The following is a 22,408-nucleotide window of genomic DNA, read 5'->3' as shown; positions in this document are numbered from 1 at the left end:
CACTGCTTAACCAATTTGTGAATATCAATTTGGTGGTGGTGGTGGCGGTGTTGGTGTTGTTGTTGTTGTTGCTATTATTATTGTTATTATTATTATTATTATTATTATTATTATTATTATTATTATTATTATTATTATTATTATAGCACTTTTAACTGCTGTATTTAAATATTTTTAATCATTATTATTAAATATTTTTAGATTTAAATTTTTAATAAAATTTTCATCTTTATTGCTTTTCTTAATTTATCTGAATCGCATTAGAGTTATGTTAAATATTTATTCTGTTAAGTAAAATGATTGTTCTGAAGCAGAATACCTTCGTTAGTGAATAATATATATTATATTTTTCTTAGAATCCACATTTGGTCAACCTGTTTTCTGCTTTTTATTTATGTTTTGAATTCATAATAATTGAACAGCATTGCCTTCGTGACCGATTTTCTTAATAGACTGGATCATCTTATTTCTTTGCTGAATTAAAATAGGTCAGAAATAACTAAAATGCGGCAGGAATGTTGCCTAAAGCATTCTTGAAGCTGACGAGTTGTGTTGGAAAAAATATTGAATATATATATATATATATATATATATATATATATATATATACAGGATATATATATACATAAGGAGTAAGTAACCCCTTCAGTAATGAATAACCTTAGAAATTCAACTAGAAAGATCCCCTCCGAGGCAGGAGTACGCATAAGATCAGCAGCAGACCATGCATATCAGTGACGTCGTAACTCATTTCTACAGCAGAGTGAGCTGGAGCAAAGTGAAAATAAAGCGTCTTGCTTAAGAACACAGCGTATAGCCCGGTCCGGGAATCGAACTCGCTACCTTATGATCGTGAGGCCGACGCGACGATGTAACCACTGCGCCATATATATATATATATATATATTATATATATATATATATATATATATATATATATATATATATATTATATATATATATATATATATATATATATATATATATATATATATATATATACATGTATATATATATATACATATATATGTATGTTTATACATACCCACACATATATATATATATATGCATATACATATGTAGATATATATATATATATATATATAAATGAGGGACAAAGATGTACATGTCGAAATTCATTACGGCCGTTTCAACCGGTTACTTTATTTGAATAATGAAAACATTACATCATTGCAAAGAAACAGTTATGGTCAGATGATTGGATAAACTTGAAACATAAAGGACAAACCAACTGAGTTAACATATTCGTATATTTTGAAGCAGTTGTTTAGTCCTTTGTGTATGAAGTCTATGCACACATCTAACGAAAACGTATTCCTTGAAATGATGTAATGTTTTTATTAATCAATTAAAGGTGTCGTTTGAAACGGCCGTAATGAATTGACACCTGCAGAGCTTTGTTACTCATTTATATTTCATTGACCTACCATGGAATCGGCACTTCAGAAATATTATAGGATGGATTTTTGCATTTTTATGTTAAGTAGATGTCTGAACAACCAACAGCAGATCTCTTCACTAATTTTGGTCGTTTTATCTACATATAATTACAAACACTTTTGCACAGATATTATTGTATAAAGAGAGGAGTGAACGGTTGCATACGCGCATGCATAGCAGTGTCTATGTGTTTTGGTATAAGTATCGTCTAGCAATGTTGTGTGTGCATTTCATGACCTTGTCATGAGTGGATGAGCGCAGAATAGTGCAGGCACAGAAATGTAATGGCGAATTTAATGGGTGTTTGAAGTACATTGTATGCATATGTGTTTTTAGTCATCAAAGGTGTGTGTGCGAGTGTAACATTTTAGTGTGTGTGAAGGGAACGTGGATATTAGGAGGGTTGAACACTGTAAGTATTAAGTAAAAACTAGAATGGGTACGACAATAATAATGTGAATGCTGTAATAGAAATGTGTGAATGGACACAAATACAAAAAACTGTGACATGGAAAGATGGTGCGTACAAGTAAGTGAAAATAAGATTTCATGAGAGAAATAAGAGAAAATTTAATAACAATATACACCTCTAGATGCAAACATAGCCAAATCATACATGCTTACACATACACATGGATATATATATATATATATATATATGTATATATATATATACGTATATATATATATATATATATATATATACGCAAAACATTGAAACAATGCAAAAATCGATTATGAAAAACTGTTTAGAATGTAAATCTGGTAAGAGCCTTCGCTGTATAAACATATTCTTTAAATGGGTACAACCAAATCGGTACATTCTTCACTGGGAAACATTGTAAAATACAATGGTAGGAATGTAAATATGAATTGATAAACCTCAAACAGCAGTTGAAAGCTTCCAGGAAGAAATGCTATCATTGTAAAAACATGGCAGAAATGTAAGATAGAAATAATTAAAAAGAAATCCGTTCAACCAGAGACGGCGGTTTATACAGGGATAAGTGAACAATGAATAAGGAAAAATATAGAGGCTGTCTCTCTGGAAGATATGCGTTCATTCTATGAAAACATAAAGAGTTAGAAATAATAGATTATATAGGATGGTTTGTGGCAAAAAGCAATCCAAAAGATCCATTGTCAATTCAGCACTCTAAATCATGAGGTGGAAATAGTGTTATGCATGTGATGTGATTGAAGAATTTTTAGATAGGAAATTGGTTAAGAGAGCTGATTGTCACTTAATTCTAAAAAACAAAATTGAAATAACACTTCTGTCTATTCGGGTTGCCTTATCGACATTTGACAGTATGCTTTCAATAGACACAAAAAGATCAAACTGGCTGGGTGGCGTATACAGAAAGAAATATGATATAAAAAAATCAAAAGTCCTTAGTAATCTGTAAAAGAGAAACAGTTTATTCCATGAAAATATTGTATAAAATGCATATGGCTGGTGTGATCCTATGCATCCTAGATGTCAATGAGAGTAACACTTTTCTCACCAGCGTATAAGTCACTGAAAAGAATGGATTTTGTTGAGGTACTGTGTAGCTTCTAATGAATACAATCATCGACCCAGAATACAGTAGTCCACCGGTATACACAGGGGTTACCTTCCTTGAGCACCCGTGCATATTGAAAAACCGCGAATATAAGACATGATCCATAAAAATGCCTATAAAGTCAAATATAACGTAAAACATTATATATATATATGTGTGTGTGTGTGTGGTGTGTGTGTGTGTGTATGTATGTATGTATTATTATATTTGATAATAATTTAATAAAAAATAAAGTGGAATGTATGGTTGGTCACCAAAGACGTTTTAAAGCTCTTCAGGTGACAACTCTTTTTCAGGTGTTTTAAGGGATGTCGTGTTTTCTTGGTGGGCTTGAGGAACATTGTGATAGGTAGTTGCTATCGTTGTTTCTTCATGGTGGTGAGGAGTGCTTGATATGTCTGTACGGCAGTATCGATGATATTTTTTAATTGGAGAGACCGAACCATATAATGATCCCATGCTTTCGCCTTTCTTTGTTGTCCTTAAAAGATCGGACAGACGTTCGATTATCAGGCCCACATCATCCTCCTCTTCCTCTCGATCTGGCACTTCATCCTCCTCTTCGCTGGCAGGCTTAATCAACTTCAACAAATCTTCATCTGTCAGGATTTCTGAGTTGGCATCGATGAGGTTGTTGACGTTTCACCGCATCGTTGACAGCCTCCTGCTGAATATCTGCAGGTGAGAAGCCCTCGTTGTCCTGGCCACAGTCTGGCCACACGTTCTTCTATCATGCAATGAGTGTCTCTTTTTTCAGGTCTTTAAGTGCCGCTTGGATGTCTGCCTGGCACACTGCAATCGTGAAGTTACGCCAGTACTCATTTAACTTGAAATTCCTGTCCGAATTCATTGCGTCCATAATATTTTGGAGAGAATTCCGGGTGTAAAGTGCCTTGGAGGCACGGATCACGCGTTGAGCTATAGAGTGGATGTGGGAGGTGGTGTTAGCAGAGAGGAATTTTACTTGGAGTCATTCGTGATTCAAATTCGAAGTGTGACCACCAGCATTATCCAGAACAAGCAGCACCTTGAATTCCATGCATACGGTTTGCTTGTATTCCTTGCTTGAGGAATGAAGCATTAGTGAAACCAATTCAAAGTTAGACTTTTGGTAACCCGGGCCTTGTGTTTGTGCATTCAGTTGACAGGCAGCTTTTCATTCTTATTTTTCAAGGCCCTTGTAAATAAGTCTTGGTTTCATCACGAAGCCAGCAGCATCACCACACATAATTAGCATCACTCTGTCTATCTGTGTCTTAAATCCTGGGGCGCTGGCTTCGTCCTTCACAATGTACATTCTGGAAGGCATCTTTTTCCCGAATATACCAATGCCATCCATATTGACAACCTGATCTGGCTTCTATTCCTTGTCTTCGATGATCTGCCTGTAGGTTTCAAGACGGCTTCTTTGTCGGCTGATACTGTCTCTCCATGCAGGGAACACACTTTATTGTAAACCGTTTCTGGAAACGGTTAAACAACACCTTGATGGTTTGAAAATCTTCGGGTTCCGGTTCTGTCGATTGTCTTGGTTTTGGTTCTTTGATGCCTTCTGCTCTGTCTCTTCTGTCGAGCTCCTAGTATAATTTCCACGTTTTCTTGCGGATGATGTTAGCACGCAAGGGGATGTTTTTTTTTTCTTGCAGTAACAAATTCTTGAATGCCGAACCGCGAATAAGCAGTGGTACACTGTATAACGTATGGCATAGACGTATGGACGGGGAATCACTCGGCTCGTCCGTCAATGAAGAGCGCGGCTATCCGCGTGAACTGATGCGAATTGAAAAGGTGGCGAGCTGGCAGAGACGTTAGCACGCCGGGCGAAATGCTTAACGGTATTTCGTCTGCCGCTACGTTCATAGTTCGAATTCCGCCAAGGTCGACTTTGCCTTTCATCCTTTCGGGGTCGATAAATTAAGTACCAGTTACGCATTGGGTCAATATAATCGACTTAATCTGCTTGTTCTTGTATGTTCTCTCTGTGTTTAGCTCCTTGTGGGTAGTAAAGAAATAGGTATGGCATTGACGTAATTCAGGTATTGACATGTTGGATTAAAAACAATTCTTCAATTACGGTGTTCTTCATCTTACTGAATTTTCTGGTGCCACAATCAAAGCGTTGCACAAATTCTTTCTATTCTGGGCGACATAGAGTAAATAAATATGTAGGAAGTTGGCGAAATGATTCTGTCAGGATAAAGTACAGAAAGTGATACATTCCAAGAAGGTAGTATCTAGGTGTATCTGCTTCTACTTGTAATGAATATTTGACTCATTTCGTTGAGATAAGCAGAACATTATATACTACGCTCATACCAAAACAGACACATCACTATGACAGCTAAGAATTTTTTATTATGACGTCCAAGTATATGCAAATGAAATCAGTGGTGGGAAGAATAGATACGATGATTGTTTTTTTCATGACATCCTCTATGGGTATGAAAGCAACATATAACAAAGATAAATACAATTTTCTTACTGTAAGATGAAAACCAAATACAAGAATATAAAACACAACGAATATATGAATGGCCTACAAGGATAGCATCAACAAAATGTCTAGTAGAACAACTAAAATTCAAAGTAAATATAAATTTCACTGCCACAAATAAGCTGGAAAACAAAAGATTGTTTTCTTTTTTATCCATTTGAGTACTTCTAAAATTTATGTACAATTCCAGTGCTCTCCCCTTCTCTACCTCTGTATATTTATCTATATGTATACATAGATAAACATGCCGTATATAAGTGTGTGTGGTGTGTGTGTGTGTGTGTGTGTGTGTGAATTTATATATATACATATAAATATATATAAGTGTATATAGATGCATATATATGCATATACATATATACGCCATGATAGATCGTTAGCCACTACACACATTTTTCTCTCCTTGTTTCTTTCCTTGTTTTTTCTGTGTCCCTTTCTGTAGAAGAGCGTAGGCTCGAAACGTAAAATACTTTCTCTTTTCCTGAGCGCTATACTAATACATTTGTTTGTTTTGTACACCACCTCTCTTCGTCTTTTGTCTTTTTTCGTAAACTCTCCCTATATATATATATAAAAGTCTTGTTCAAAAACTATATCGCGAAAATTAGAGTAATTGCATATCACACAAACAGTATTCATAAACGTGTACAGAAAATCACAAACACACAATGTATGTTTACGTATGCAGTTATATATATATAATATATAATATATATATATATATATATATATATATATATATAAATACTTGAATGACTGTAAACAGGTGTGGGGGGTATTTAGGACAGCGAACCAAATATATAAAAATCTATCTCACTATCCCTGTGTCAATCAAAGTGTGATTGTGTCTTTAAAGTGTGCGTCTATGAGTTAGTGATAAGAATCTCCGATATGTTATAGGGTATTGAATTATTAAGTGAGCAAAACCTTCCGCGACGTAAGAGTTCTCAGAAATAAACGAACGAATAATTAAATTCTTAAGCATTTACTGAAAACATTTACTGAGCAACTTTTACATCAAAAACTCTGTCTTTCAAGAAACTCTTCATACTGCCGTTACTTTACCCAGTTTTGATACACACCCACCCACACACGCACAAACACATATGTATGTATATATGCCTAGATGTTCTTGTATAAATATGCATATATTTTTGTATGTGATATATATATATATATGTATATATACACACACACACACACACACACACACACACACACACACACATATATATTATATATATATATAGATATATATATATATATACACGAAATGAAGCAAAATTTAAAATAATCATGGAATGGAAATATATTTCTGAATTATATATGATATTCCATGTGATGTAAAAATATATGCACATAATATTAATATTCGGTGGGAGAAAATGAAAAAAAAAAATGAAACTTACTCTTCATCTTACTTTTCATATAATACTTTGACATATATTGATGCTGTATGCATAATTTTCTCATACATTTTCAATACAAGGAATTTAAATGGGGAAAAAAATCCATTTAAATGTAATATGTTTCCTCAAAAGATACGCATAAAATTCAGGAAGCAATTGAATTATATACACATACACACACACACACATATATATATATATATATATAGTTAGTTAGATAGATAGATAGATAGATAGATAGATAGATAGATAGATAGATAGATAGATAGATAGATAGATAGATAGATAGATAGATAGATAGATAGATAGATATAGAGCCAGCTTCATAGGTGGTAAGAGGGGTAGCTACAAAGATATGCGTATATATGTATCAGTGTTACGTAAAAAACTTTTCGAATATATTTCAGATATAACGGTTCGATTTTTTTATATGATTTCTAAAGTTACCACATTAAACAATATTATAATGTAAAGTATATGCGGTAAAAGAATATTGTATTCTAATTATTCTGGCATATTGAAAACTCTCAGCAATAAATAAATTCAAGCATATACATACATATATATATATATATATATATATATATATATATATATATAAACATATGTACATTTATATACATACATACGTACATACATACATGTATACATACACACATACATACATACAGGCATACATGCATGCATACACACATACATACATACATACATACATGCATACATGCATACATACATACATATATTTATATATATATATATATATATATATATATATATATATATATATATATATATATATATATTATATATATATATATATACAGGGTATCCCAAAAATGTATAAACACTTTAACAGCTGATAACTCAATTGGTGTTTTCTCTTTCCAGATAAAACTCACTGGAATTAATGATGCCATTCAGACTAAGCTTTGAACAAAGGAAATTCATTCTAAAATGCTACTGGAAGTGTGAAAACACAGTTGAAGTGGAAAGACTGTTTAGGAGTGAGTTTCGGAAAGATTCACCAACGCGACTTACGATTACTCGCATTAGAGATAAGTTTGAAGCCGATGGAACTGTTCAGAATGTGAACAGGAAGCGTTCCGGAAAACCACGAACATCAACAACCCCAAAAAAGCAAGAAAGAATGCTGGAAACGTATCACCAAAGTTCAAGAAAACCTGTGCGGCAAGCGAGTCGTGAAGCAGGTATTTCAAAATCATTTTGAAGCGTTGTCAATGGAAAAGTTACGTTCCAAGACAAGTCCATGCTATTAATAACGATGATCTAGACAGTATTGCGATTGGTACTTGGCATGATGTGTAGAACCTGCATACTTTCCAACAAAGATTGTGTGCAATGAAGAGCCAGGTTCAAATTAAACGCTTCAATTAACCGCCACAGTTGGACCTACTGGGGACCTGAGAATCCGCATTCTATGGTGGACCACCATGTAAATTTACCAGGGGTTACAGTGTGGTGTGGCTTATCATCAAAAGGATTAACTGGATCGTTTTTTTAATGCTTCTGTGACTGGTCCGTTTACTTGAACTTGCTGCAACAGACTGTCTTGCTAAGCATCAGAGAAGACTCTGAAGATGAGGTGTTTTATGTTCAGCAAGATTAGCCACTCCCACACTACCATCGCGGTATTAGATCCTTCCTTGATGAGATCTTGTCAAACATGTGGATAGGTTTATTTATGGGGATACCTTAAAGACAAAGTCTGCGCTATGAAAGCTGCTACAGTCACTGATTTGAGAGTAGCCATTGAACGAGAAATTCTTTCGTGATGTTTGTGATTCCATTGCTTCATGTTGTCAGCGGTGACTGGACCAGAAAGGACATCAGTTTGAAAAAGGCGTTGGCAAAACAATAAAATAATGTCTGTAGATTATATTAATTTTTGAAAATGAAATATATTTTAATAAACACCTACTTTACAATTATTTAAAGTATGCACACATTTTGGGGGCACCCTGTATGTGTATGTATATATATATATATATATATATATATATATATTATATATATATATATATATATATTATATATATACGTATGTATGCATGCGTGCATGCATGTATGCATGCATGTATGTATTTCGTTGCAGGGCCGAAGGATGCCTTGTTGGCAAGAGATAAACACATTATTTCCGTTAATCCCATTCAAACAGCTTGCAAAGGGAGTAATCCTGCGGCAGACCTGGGTCGCGATCGGTGTGTGCAAGGCGATATATACGAAACAGAATCCATGTGACCATGGACATATGTGTCGGGAAGGGCATTAAATCTTTGATACATATGTGAGTGTGTGTTTGTGTGTGTGACTCTGTATGAGTGTGTGTGTGTGTGTGTGTGTATGTGTGTGTGCGTGTGTGTGTGTAGGTTTTCAGCTTACATGATATCCGTGCCAGTTGTCTCTCCCTTTGTATCTATGCAATGATGTGATGTGAATAAGAAATTATTTTTCTCTGGAATCTCACCGAGGTGTTTTTTCTATGCGATAAGTAGTACTGCAGTTGGTTCACATATATATGAAACGTATTCACATTCATCCACGTTAGTCTCAAATCCCTATGAAATAGAGCTGACGATGTATGGGCCGAAGAAAGCCACATACATGTTGCTTATATGATACTTCTAGACTCTAACCTTGTGAACATTCACAAAGCAATCTAGAAATTAATTCAAAAGTAGTTCCTGAAGCACAGTTGGCATAACTGTTTCTCCACACCTGGCACCGATATGAATCTGCATTCCTATCAATAACGCAAGCATTATGTATAAAATATATTCGAAAGGGTACAGCCAGCCTATACACAAACACCATTTCCAGGAAGATAAAACGTCTTACGAGACATGATGATTTTCAAAATTTGCAAATACTTTAAATATAACGCAGAAAAATGCTCACCGAAAATTTCCTTGTTGAGGTTGGAAAATGTCTGCAATGCACCCATGAAAAGGGAAAGTGAGAGAAAGAAAAGGAGCCACGGTTATAAATATATAATAACAGGTCGTATAGCTTTCTTACAATTTGCTAAAGAATCACCCACGTTGTATTTCAAGGTAGGGTCACTGATCTAAGAGCCTAGCTGTCTAAATAGAGATCACAAAAGCGTAAATAAAATACTATGTGAGCACTTCATATGGGTTTTTACATGCCCTCTGTTGTACACGCATGTGAGCGACCACGTTAAGTCTTTTACCACAACAGATGCTAACGATCTGCCTATTGAGACAGGCTCCAATAATTTGTTACGTCTATATAAAAATGATGTAATGGAAATGAAATAATCCTAACCCCAGATACTGGCAGTCATATATTCTCAGTGAACCTTCGATAAACGTATCCACTGCAACCTGAGCTCCTTATGTTGGTAAATTTCGAAGCAAATTAAAGGACAGAACAATATGCCCAATTCATAAAGGCGGTAGAAATGTAGAGGCTAACAATCCAGGACCTGTCATTCAGCGCTCATATATTAGTAAAAACTTGGAATGACGAGTCTGAAGGAAACTAATCATGTGCTTTGCTCAAAATGAGTTGATAACACCCAGCATGTTTAAGGAGCTGCAGACCTAGTTCCTACAACACAACGACTCGACATTAAACATTTCCTCAACAGCTTAAAAGGGGATCTAATGTATCACGAATTTGGAAAAGAAAGTCGCTCGTGAAATGTCATGTTACAAACTGCCTGATCTCATCATGGTCAGAAATGGGTATTTGCTTGACTATCTAAAAGAGGATGACCATATACGAGAAGACCAATGCTTCCTTTTTTCAAGAAAAAATTATTGTTCTTGGAGTAGCAGACATTACTATTGTGGCGCTTCTGCTGTTTCGAGTGGCCCTTTCCAACCTGCTTCCATTCAATAATATCACAAATAGTAATGAGTCCTAGAGGTGTCACGTACCTTCTACATGACGAAGTATGAAACATATTTCGACTGAATAAATTAATATGCATTAAACTAGGAGGGATCGCAGTCCTTGATTCACCATCAAGACTTTATCTGGCCATTAAAGTGAGCAAGTATACATCTTTTCAAATGCTTTCTTTCTTTCACTCTTTCTTTTTATGTTTCAGTAATTTGATTGCAGCCATGCTGGGGCACCGCTTTTAGTCGAACAAATCAACCCTAGGGTGTATTCTTTGTAAGCCTAGTTTATGGGGACGTTAACACACCAACATCGGTTGTCAGGCGATGGTGGGAGGACAAAAACAGACACACAATCACACACACATACACACACACATAACCACACACATACACACACACACACACGCACGCACACACACACACACACACACACACACACACACACACACATATATATATATATATATATATATATTCTTCCAGTTTCAATCCGCCAAATCCACTCACACGGCTTTGGTCGGCCCGAGGCTATAGTAGAAGACACTTGCCCAAAGTGCCACGCAGCGGGATTGAACCCGGAACCATGTGGTTGGTAAGCAAGCTACTTACCACACATCCACTCCTGCGCTCAGGGAGCCACTTCTTCGCCTATAGACACCAGTGAAATGTAAACGACTAGGGGGGCGGGTTCCAAGAAATTTGAGTGGAAGCGGGCAAGAAATCAAGACGGTTCTCCTGTCAACAGTAATCAGATTTTACCCCTGTTCGTGATCACTGCGTAGCAGGTGCAACCTAACACAATTGAACTCTGCTACACAAAAAGGATTGCCCCAGTGTAACTGACAAGTACTAGGAACATTTCAAAAAGATTGCCTCTACACCATAAAGTGAATGACAGTGACAGATACCGTGCCATAAATCTGAAAGTTCCTAGAACGAGGACCGGTTGCAAACTTTAGCGTTTAAATTTATTCCAAACATTAAACAGAGAGCCATTGCATAAAATCAAATATCTCATCCTCCGCATCCAGAGTTAAGAACACATATTGCATTATCCAATAGTGAGAGTTATTAGATATCGTACAGAAAGACATCTATGGTGTAGATATTTCCAAGACAAAACTGGACTCTCTACTGTCTAGAATTTCAGATGAGCCTGGTTCAAGGACAAAAAACTCAGTAAATTTGAATACCCTCGAAGATTAAATACCAACTACAAAAGGAGGAGCAGGGAAATAATAGCAGCAACATTTGTGAGCCTCAGAAGCGCAGCAGCCAACTGGCTGAAAACAGAAAGAGATAAATACATGCACAATATATGAATATCAAAATATATGCATTTAGATATGTATAATTCTACGTTGGTCGACTGGAATGTTCATAGACTGACGAATATTCTCTCATGGAATGTGACGAAATCAGGATTATTTTTCAACACGATCCCTGTTGCAGTCCATCCTCTCCTTCTACTGGTTTCTTCACCATTGGGATCATTAGTGAAGAAACATTCATCCTATTGGTAAAAGAATTTCTCCATCAAATATGAGGTTGTCGTTACTCCAATACAGGTTCCCAGTAATTGTCCTTTTCTTCTTTTTTTCATATTGGACATTATAGGAGGAGGTACTCAAAAGTAACCGGAAACGGTCTCTGTGAAACAAACCCGTAGTAGTTCAAGCTTCCCCCGCTAGATGCCACTTGATGCAACCTTTAGGCATAAATTTGTCAACCCGTCTTTGTTTTGAAGTGCTTCTCCTCCCTTCGTTGATTTTTGCGATGCCTGAAAGGCGTGTTTCCATGAAATTCTGTTTCTTGCTGGAAAAACTGTGGCCGAAAAATTCGTCATGCATCAAACAGCTTAAAAGGACGCTGCAATGAGCAAAACACAAGTTGACGAATGTATTCCCCGCTTTAGGAATTGTCCTTTGTCGCTTGAAAACCAGCATCGTTTAGTATCACCAAAGACCTTCCGAATGAATGAAAACATGAAAATTCATGAAGTGAACTTGCAGCACCATCACCGTATAATTGATGAACTTGATGATATGACTGTTATGTCCTGGAGCTTCTGCCAACGAATTTTGAGCGAAGAATTACGAATGAATGGGGTTGCAGCAAAATTTGTGTCTCCTTTGCTCACGGAAGATAAAAAGCAGTCATGACTGAATGCATATCGAGAGCTGAAAGAACAATTGTAAGTAGATCCGGAATTTTTTTCGAAGGTCATCACTGCTGACGAAAACTGCTGATACAGAATTTTGAGACCTGGAAGAGGTGAAGAACAAACGACGGAGGCGTTAAATGGCATCGCTTTGCAAGAGCTCTAGCACTGTTTCGAATAAGGAAAAACCCGTCTGGACCGATGCATTGCTTCAAATGGAGAATATTTTGATGACAATAAAAGTGCAAAAATGTAAATCTAAGTAAATGAGATAATATTGCAAGTTTTCGGATTCTTTAGGGTGTCTTCTTGTATGATAATCCAAGCCAAGTGAGGGTGATCAAACATTTCAACGCTACAGTCACGCACAACAACCATTGACACCAAGGACTTTAGTGTTGGAGCATTGCCTGATGTAACAAGTCACATTACGTCAGTTTTCCTGGGCCTTCGAGTGTCGCCTATTCTCTATAACATTGTGAACAGGATCAATGTTTCCCTCGCTGGAGGAAGCTGAATGACGTCCAGACAGTGGTTCATCTTCAACAATCTCTCTTCCTTTTCTTAGGTACAGTTTTCCTCTGGGGCACTGTTAATAAAGCTGATGCGTCATCTCCTAATGTAGCAACCATGTCAGTATGAATGTCGTTGGGGGCTGAACCCTTCTTCTGCAGGAACTTGATAACACCAGGTTGACAAATTTTGTTCCTTTTTAAAACAAGTCGGTTTTACCTGGAAAGAAACAATATAACCATTAACAAGATATGTTAAAATTAATGCACGCAAGTTTTCTCATCGCCCACATTACACATTCATCTTCAACGTGTGAACATTTCAGCCCACCCAGTATGCATATATATCTATACATATGCCGACATATATATATATATCCATATATATGTGTGCGTGTGTGTGTTTGTTTATCTCTCTCTCTTTCTCTCTCTCTCTCTCTCTCTCTCTCTCTTTCTCTCTCTCTCTTTCTCTCTCTCTCTTTCTCTATCTCTCTCTCTCTCTCTTTCTCTCTCTCTATATATGAGTGTGTGTGCTTGGGTGGGTGTGTGATTGTGTGCGTTAGCGTCTGTATGTTGTGTGTGTACATGTGTCATTTAAAATAAATCTTTATAATTTTCTTCAAGTTTTCAAAATGGATGTATTCCATATTGTATGAGTACACACCTGCTTTTTGGAAATGCGATAGCACTTTCAGTTGGAAAGAAAATTAGCACTTAGTTTTATGTTTTTTCCCTATATTACATCATAAATGTTTGCTTGTTAACTCTACACACATATAGATGCATGATTACACTCATACATCCATACGTATTCATTTATTCACTCACACTCACGCGCTCACAGAATAAGACACACATATATATATATATACGCAGACACACATATATATATATATATATATTATATATATATATATATATATATATATATATACGCAGACACACATATATATATATATATATATATATATTATTCTGCGTGGCACCTTGGGAAGTGTTTTGTACTATAGCGTCGGTCCGACCAAAGCCTTGTGAGTGGATATGGTAGAGGGAAACTCAAAGAAGCTTGTTGTATATATATATATATATATATGTGTGTGTGTGTGTGTGTGTGTGTGTGTATGTGCGTGTGTGTGTGTGTGTGTATGTATGTATATGTATATATATATATATATAACATCAGGCAGGACATACAAACCGGAAGCAAATAAATCACAGCCGTAACAAAAAAGTACGATGCGTATACACGCATCAATACGCCCAAAATATTAACACAATGACTTCAAAAAAACAAAACAGACACACATCGCCTTCAGAGAATCATTCATCGCCCACACCATTGCCTCTCCATGCGCATAATATATTCCAAAATAATAATCATTTGCCACAGCTAACATCTCTCTCCTCTTCGATACGTCTGCGTCTCATATGACACTACACTCGTCTTCTTCCATTATTTACGCCTTTTAACAATATAAGGATGTCTTCAAATTTTTATACGTAGACTGTTTTCCGGGATTTATTTTGATCCTTCCAAAAGTGACTTTATTAAACGTCAATCATGTTACAATTTCTTCCTCATAATGCAAAACTAAGGACTCCGGGTTGGGCGCCCTTCTTTCCTGATTCACATCTTTATACTGTGATTTACATAATTCTGTTATATTAGACGTGGCAAGTTTGAATTTGTTACTTATTATGATCCCTTGTCATCTTGTCATATTTCCACGTTTACCTTATTTATGAGAAATGTAATACACCTGTGGCAAAACGTAAATCCAATAATTATTTCGCACACGTTTGTAATATATATGAAACGTACATCATTCGTTCCCATCAAAATGGGAAGCCAGCTAATATTGAAATTTCGAAGTATATATTTCTCATGATTTACGAAGGCAAATTCTTCAATAATGTCTATCGCAAAATCTTCATCGAGCCTCCTAAAAAAATAAAAAGAAAAAAGAAAAAGAAGAAGAGGTACAGCATATATCGGTAAAAAAGCAGTTTGTAAGTTATGCACGACTGTTGAAAGAATTGAAATATCAGCCATAAACTTGCATATAAATAGGTTTTTATTTTCAAAAATGCTTGTGTTGCGTGGACGTTATCTCAGGAGATCAAAATAGTGTATGAATTTTCCTCTCCACTTCTCTTTCTCTCCTCTCTCTTTCAGCCTGTCCATCTCTTCTTTCTCTGTATTTAGTAATGAGTATAGCTACAAACACATGCAACTATACGCATGTATACAGCAATCCCATACACACACACACATATATTCATGTTTGAGTGTGTGTGTGTGCGCGCGCGTACATGTATGTGTGTATACATAAATATATATATTGGTTTTCATATATATATATATATATATATATATATGTATGCATATACATATACTCATACACACGAACAGAAAAGAGCTTATAGAAGCTCACATACGCAAAGTCTTCCTTTACTGTACAGGACATTTCCATGTAGATATTTTATGAAAAGTTGGCTGGAAGAAAAATATACATCAGTTAAAACCCATGATGCGTTTCAAGGACTGATGGAATTCGATCTCGACATTCACAACAGGGATGAACAGGCTCGTGACAGAAATTGAGTGAATAAAACAAATACGCGAATAATGCCGTTCATTCCACACGTGTCATTTGGAAACCAATGAGGACCCTCCACAAGAAAGGCATAAGGTTTGAAGTATTTGTAACAAAATTTATAAGCATCTCGCCGGTTTGATAAGTCAATGTCGATCGTACGTTTGTAGGAACAAGCACGTAGAAGCCAATTTGTTTTTATATGATATACTGCGAAGGTAATGATCTATATCTATATATATAAAACCAGTTGTGTGAGTGTCTGTCCCCTTCGATTTAGATTCCTTACTACTCCCACATTTTGCGGTGCAGTTTAACCAAATTCGGGCATCTTATAGTCGTGATTCATATCGAGCCCGTCAGGCTATTAGCGCGCGTCTACGATGAGTCTACGATTTTAAAAATAATTTAACATCATTTTTTATTCCATTTTAATGCATAATATTTCGTGTGTCGATGGCGGCGGAGTTGGCGTCCACGCTCAAACACCTGCACCTGTGTTGCTTCTCCCCCTTCTTCCCTCCCTCGTGAAGCTGTGGGGAAGGGAGTGTAAGGAAATCAACGTCGTAAAGCGTTGTCAAGGAGACCAGCATTCTTTTAGAACAACGACTTCATGGCTTGAAGACACCAAAACAGAAATGGCTAAGAAAGCCCGAATTGGCATCTATAAGGGAAGTAACTCTCTAAAAATGCTTATATAGTTATTTCCCTTACAAACCCGAGCAACGCCGGGCGATACTGCTAGTATATATATATAATTAATATAGGCAGCCATGTGCAATGTGTTACCAAAAACGAAACTATAAGTCTAAGTGCTTGATTGATGCAAAGCAGTCGATCATTCTATGACCGTATTACCAGGCATATAATTTTATAATTCATATAAAAGTATGATCATACTTTTTTCTTTCCAAATACACAAACGCTTATATATTCGTTCTTCACTCGTATATTATTTTTCTTATCTCGTCTTATTTTCATTGCCTGTGACCTCTTCCGTTATTTTTCCATCCCATGTACCTCCTCCTGTTCTGCTTCCTTGAATGAAAGACACATTGGACTGAACAGAAAAATAGGAGGCACAAGATTTCAATTTTTTTTGTGGGGGGGAGGTCTAATAGATAACCTCGACCCCAGTGATTCACTCGTACTTAATTTATCGACCCCCAAAAGTACTTAATTTATCGACCTCGGCAGAGTTTGAACGCAGAACGTAGCGACGGCAGAAATAGCGCTAAGCATTTCGTGCAGTGTGCTAAAAGTTCTGCCAGCTTAATAATGATAGTAACAATAATAGTAATAATAATAATAATAATAATAATAATAATAATAATAATAATAATAATAATAATAATAATAATAGTAATAGTAATACAAATTATAATAATAATAATAGTAATATTAATATTGATAATAATAATAATAATAATAATAATAATAATAATAATAATAATAATAATAATAATAATAATAATAATAATAATAATAATAATAATAATAATAATAATAATAATAATAATAATAACAACAAAAACAACAATAGCAAAGACCCCCTTCGGCCATGAATGACTAAGGGATGGCATCTTGAATGTTCCCCTTCGCGGTCCATGTCCGGGAAAGTTGTTTTTTTTATGAGAAGCGGTCGCTAATGAATTCCGACCTCTCCTCTCAACGCCACCAATGTTATCCAAGGGAAAAAGCAAAGGCCGATACACTTTGGCACTCATTTCTACATCTGACTGAACTGGAGCAAGGAGAAAAAAGTGTCTTGCTCAAGAACAAAACACACAGCCCGTTCCTGGAATCCCAATAACTACCGCATGATTGTGAAACCGACGCTCTAATCACTGAGCCATGCGCTTTCACAACAAAAACAATAACAAGAGCACTCAGAGAGCATAAACCTCCGCTAAGGCAACACAGACGTCCTTTCAACGATGATTTCAAGAGATGATTTTTAAAATGAGAATATCTGAACTAAGCTTCATCAGTTTCTACTAAGATAGAGACGAGTGTAAAATTAATAACAGAGAAACGAAAATAAAACTTTGGAAACAGTCTATATCGCGTGACATTAGCTTACTTGGCAACGCCACATAACGAGCATGCTTTCTAGAGAGACATTGTGGAAACGCTTGAAAATCAACGTAAAGAATGAAAGGCAAAGTCGACGTCGGCGGAATATGAACTCAGAACGTAGCGGCAGACGAAATATCTATTTCCTTACTACTCACGAAGGGCTAAACCCAGAGGGGACAAACAAGAACAGACAAATGGATTAAGTCGATTACATCGAACCCCGAGCGTAAGTGGTACTTAATTTATCGACCCCGAAAGGATGAAAGGCAAAGTCGACCTCGGTGTAATTTGAACTCAGTACGTAGAGGCAGACGAAATACCTATTTCTTTACGACCCACAAGGGGCTAAACCCAGGGGGTAGAAACAAGGACAGACCAACGGATTAAGGCGATTACATCGACCTCCAGATGAAAGGAAAAGTCGACTTCAGCGGAATTTGAACTCAGAGCGTAGCGACAGACAAAATACTGCTGAGCATTTCGCCCGGCGTGCTATAACATCTTCACTATAACACTGTTATAGCAATTACGGTCCGACTGTCTGCCAAGCGAATGGGAAGCAGAAATTTATGTAGATGGTGAATATGATCCAGAATAATCATTTAAAGATATATATATATATATATATATATATATATAATATATATATATATATATATATATATGGAATTTACTAGTAAATACATATTCGGAGAGTGGTGCGTTCCATTAATGAAAAATGTATATACACACGACGTAGAGTATACTGGATGTAAAAACGAACGGGTGGCAACGCCACACACACCGAATTTGTATTAAGAAGCAAGTTTTTATATACCTCTTTCTCTCTCTCTGTCTGTCTGTCTCTCTCTCTCTCTCTCTCTCTCTCTCTCTTGCTTTCATTCTTTTATTTTTTCTTTCTCTATCCTTCTGACTTCTAGCATTTCTACTTACCCCTTTTCTCACTCTTCATCTTGTATTCCTAAATTCTTCATCTCCTTCACATTTTTTCTCTGTCACTCTCGCTGTCTTTCTCCTCTGCCTGCTGCTCTCAATTGACCAGCTACCAGTTTCCCTTTATCTTCCTATTTTCCCTTTCTTTAATTGGTTCCTTGTTTGACCAGTCGCAAAGTCTCTGTCTCTCCATTTTCCATCCCTCATGACATTTTCTAAGCGCTACCCACTATTCTCACCTCCTTTGCCTTAAAGCCGTATCTTGTTTGACATTTCGTAATCGTCCACCGTCCGATATCATACTCTGTGTCGTTTTATCTCTTTTGTTTTGTTTGCTATCGTCACTAATTCTCCGCAAGAAAAAAGCAATTTGCGGGCGCCGCCAATTGGGAAGTACACAGACATATCGTTAAATATGCGAAACTGAACACTACCAATTAGTCGATAACTGAAGAAGAATTATGGACCATCTGTTTGTCTCCCTTTCGTTTTTACATTCGGTATACGTTACGTCGTTTGTTTATGCATTATATATATATATATAAATATATATACAAAATGGGACAAGGACGCAAAACATCCGGACATTTAGGTGATACGAAAAGAGGACAACAAAACATCCAGATTGATGATACAAAGAAACCAAGGACGAGTCATTCGAAGTTTTCTTTCCTCAGTCAAGTATCAGATTATCTTCGCAATTTCGGCTGACTATACTTGAGATTGCTCCAATCTGGCCAGCCCCAAGTGAAAACTAAGCGAAGAGCATTATATATATATATTATATATATATATATATATATTATATATATATATATATATATAATATATATATATATATATGAACACACACAGAGACATATATATATACATACATACATACATACATACATACATAGACACACTGAAACATATATGCATAAATATATTTGCATATCTGTGCGCACGCGCGTGTGTGTATAGCAGTGTGTTGGAAAATGTAAATCGTTATTCCTATTTCCCCGTTGTCATCCTTTGGTCAATTGTGATAAACGGAACATGATATTTGTGAAATAAACGTAGATTCTTTCCATAGAATATCTTACAGAACACTTGCAGCACAACGAACACACATTGCATATATACCTACATATGCATTAAAATATGTGTGTCGTGAGAGATTTCTAAACATACCTATAAGTCTGTATATATGTTTTATGTACACCTTTCGATACTTAAATAAACACACAAACCTACATCCATCAACACGTACACACACACGTACATATATATATATATATATATATATATCTATATATATATATATATATATGTATATATATATATATGTACATTCACACTTACATACAAATATATCTATATTTATTCTTACACACATATACATATAATTACTATCATGCAAAATTTCCTATTCTGTACACATTTTTTTATTGCAAATTATACAAGAATCCATGACTTACACAGGATTATGATACACTGCAAAAATATCACCATAGAAATGTAGTATATATACACACATATCAAAGGTGAAATATATGTATGCAAAAATTCCTTCATTATGTATAAGACAAAAAACGAATTTCCTGTTTATTTCCGTTTTCTAGACTCGTGCAGAAGAAATAAGCAAAATAGAAATAAAATGGCATCTAAGCAAATATAATTTTCAGCGCATACAAACATTGAAAAGCTGATGTATACATATATATTACATATATGAAAACTTACATATATTCATGCATACATACATATACACATACATACATAAATACACATAGACAAATATATTTTATTGTATGTTTACATATACGCGTCTATGTGTTTCTGTGTATCTACAAAGACGTGCAAAGAAGTGGCCATATTTGTATGCATGTATGAAGGTGCAGGTGTAATTGAACTGTAAATGTAATGAGCAGCAAGGAGAACGATATACCTCTACATATGCTTATCCGTTATATGTTGGATATATATAATACTCTGTGTGTGTGTGTGAGTGTAAAAGTGTGAGTGTGTGCGTGCGTATGTCCGAACGTATGCATAGATGTATTTTCTTTTGCAATTTCTTAACAAAAGCTTTCTTGTTTATAGGTTTCCAATGGTCTAAGTATCAGTCCAAAACATTTTTGATGAGGAGAGATTGGAAAAGGTTTATGAAACATAAAGCATATAATGAAGTCAGTAATACACAACTTTGTAGTTTTATTTCGATGTTAATATCCTTTACATGCACGATTCACTGACTCAAATAGACATATAGATACACGTACGCACAAATGTATATATGTATGTATGTACATATATATATATAGAGAGAGGGAGAGTTTACGAAAAAATCAAAAGACGAAGGCAGGTGATGTACAAAACAAACAGATGTATTAGTATAACACTCTGGAATAGAAAAAGTCTTTTAAGTTTCGAGCCTACACTCTTCTACGGAAAGGAACAGAGAAAAAAAACAAGGACAGAAATAAAGGAGAAAAAAAAAGAGAGAATAAAATGTGTGTAGTGGCTCACGATCTATCATGGTGACTGTGTATACGCACACACACGCATATATATATATATATATTCTTTTTTACTCTTTTAATTGTTGCAGTCATTTGACTGCGGCCATGCTGGAGCACCGTCTTTAGTCGAGCAAATCGACCACAGGACTTACACTTTGTAAGCTTAGTTGTTATTGTATCGATCTATTTTGCCGAACTGCTAAGTGATAGTGACGTAAATACACCACCATCAGTTATCAAGCGATGTTGGTGGGGGGGGACAAACACAGACACGCAAACACACACACACATGAACTTATATATGTACATATATACATATATACGACAGGCTTCTTTCAGGTTCGGTCTACCAAATGCACTCACAAAGCTGTCGTCGGCCCGTGGCTATATCTGTATATCTGTGTCTTATACTAATAAGACACTTGCCGAAGGTGCTACGCTGTGGGGCTGGACCCGGAACCATGTGGTTGGTAAGCAAACTACTTACCACACAGCTACTCCTGTGCCTAAAAATCGATCTTGGCGGAACATGAACTCAGAATGTAGCGTCAAACAAAATACCGCTAAGCATTTTGCCTGGCATGCGGACGATTCTGCCAGCTTCCCAACTTTTCGGAGTAAGCACATAAATGTGAAATAAGGTGGAAAAAAGACTACTCAATTACCAGAGTCAGAGTAATATGCTTTATTAAAAAGCAGCAGAAACATCACAAAAGCTGTTACTCAGAATTCCATGTTCCCGATTGTCGGATTCTAACAAAATTGTCAGCCGAACGGGAACGTGAAACTCTGAGTAACAG

At 35.8% G+C, this 22,408-nt stretch overlaps 1 long non-coding RNA gene across 1 annotated transcript; it reads left to right on the top strand.

Annotated features, from left to right (window-relative positions):
- The first annotated feature begins 4,743 nt into the window (after nucleotides 1-4,743).
- LOC118764441 lies at nucleotides 4,744-16,650 on the top strand. The gene is made up of 4 exons (XR_005000253.1): nucleotides 4,744-4,817; nucleotides 13,086-13,096; nucleotides 14,506-14,510; nucleotides 16,641-16,650. It is a non-coding gene; the product is annotated as an uncharacterized LOC118764441 (long non-coding RNA).
- Nucleotides 16,651-22,408: the final 5,758 nt, after the last annotated feature.

The sequence above is a fragment of the Octopus sinensis genome, linkage group LG8 (genome assembly GCF_006345805.1).
Source record: "Octopus sinensis linkage group LG8, ASM634580v1, whole genome shotgun sequence".
In the NCBI taxonomy this organism is placed as follows: domain Eukaryota; kingdom Metazoa; phylum Mollusca; class Cephalopoda; order Octopoda; family Octopodidae; genus Octopus; species Octopus sinensis.
This window is presented reverse-complemented; position numbering and strand designations above follow the sequence as displayed.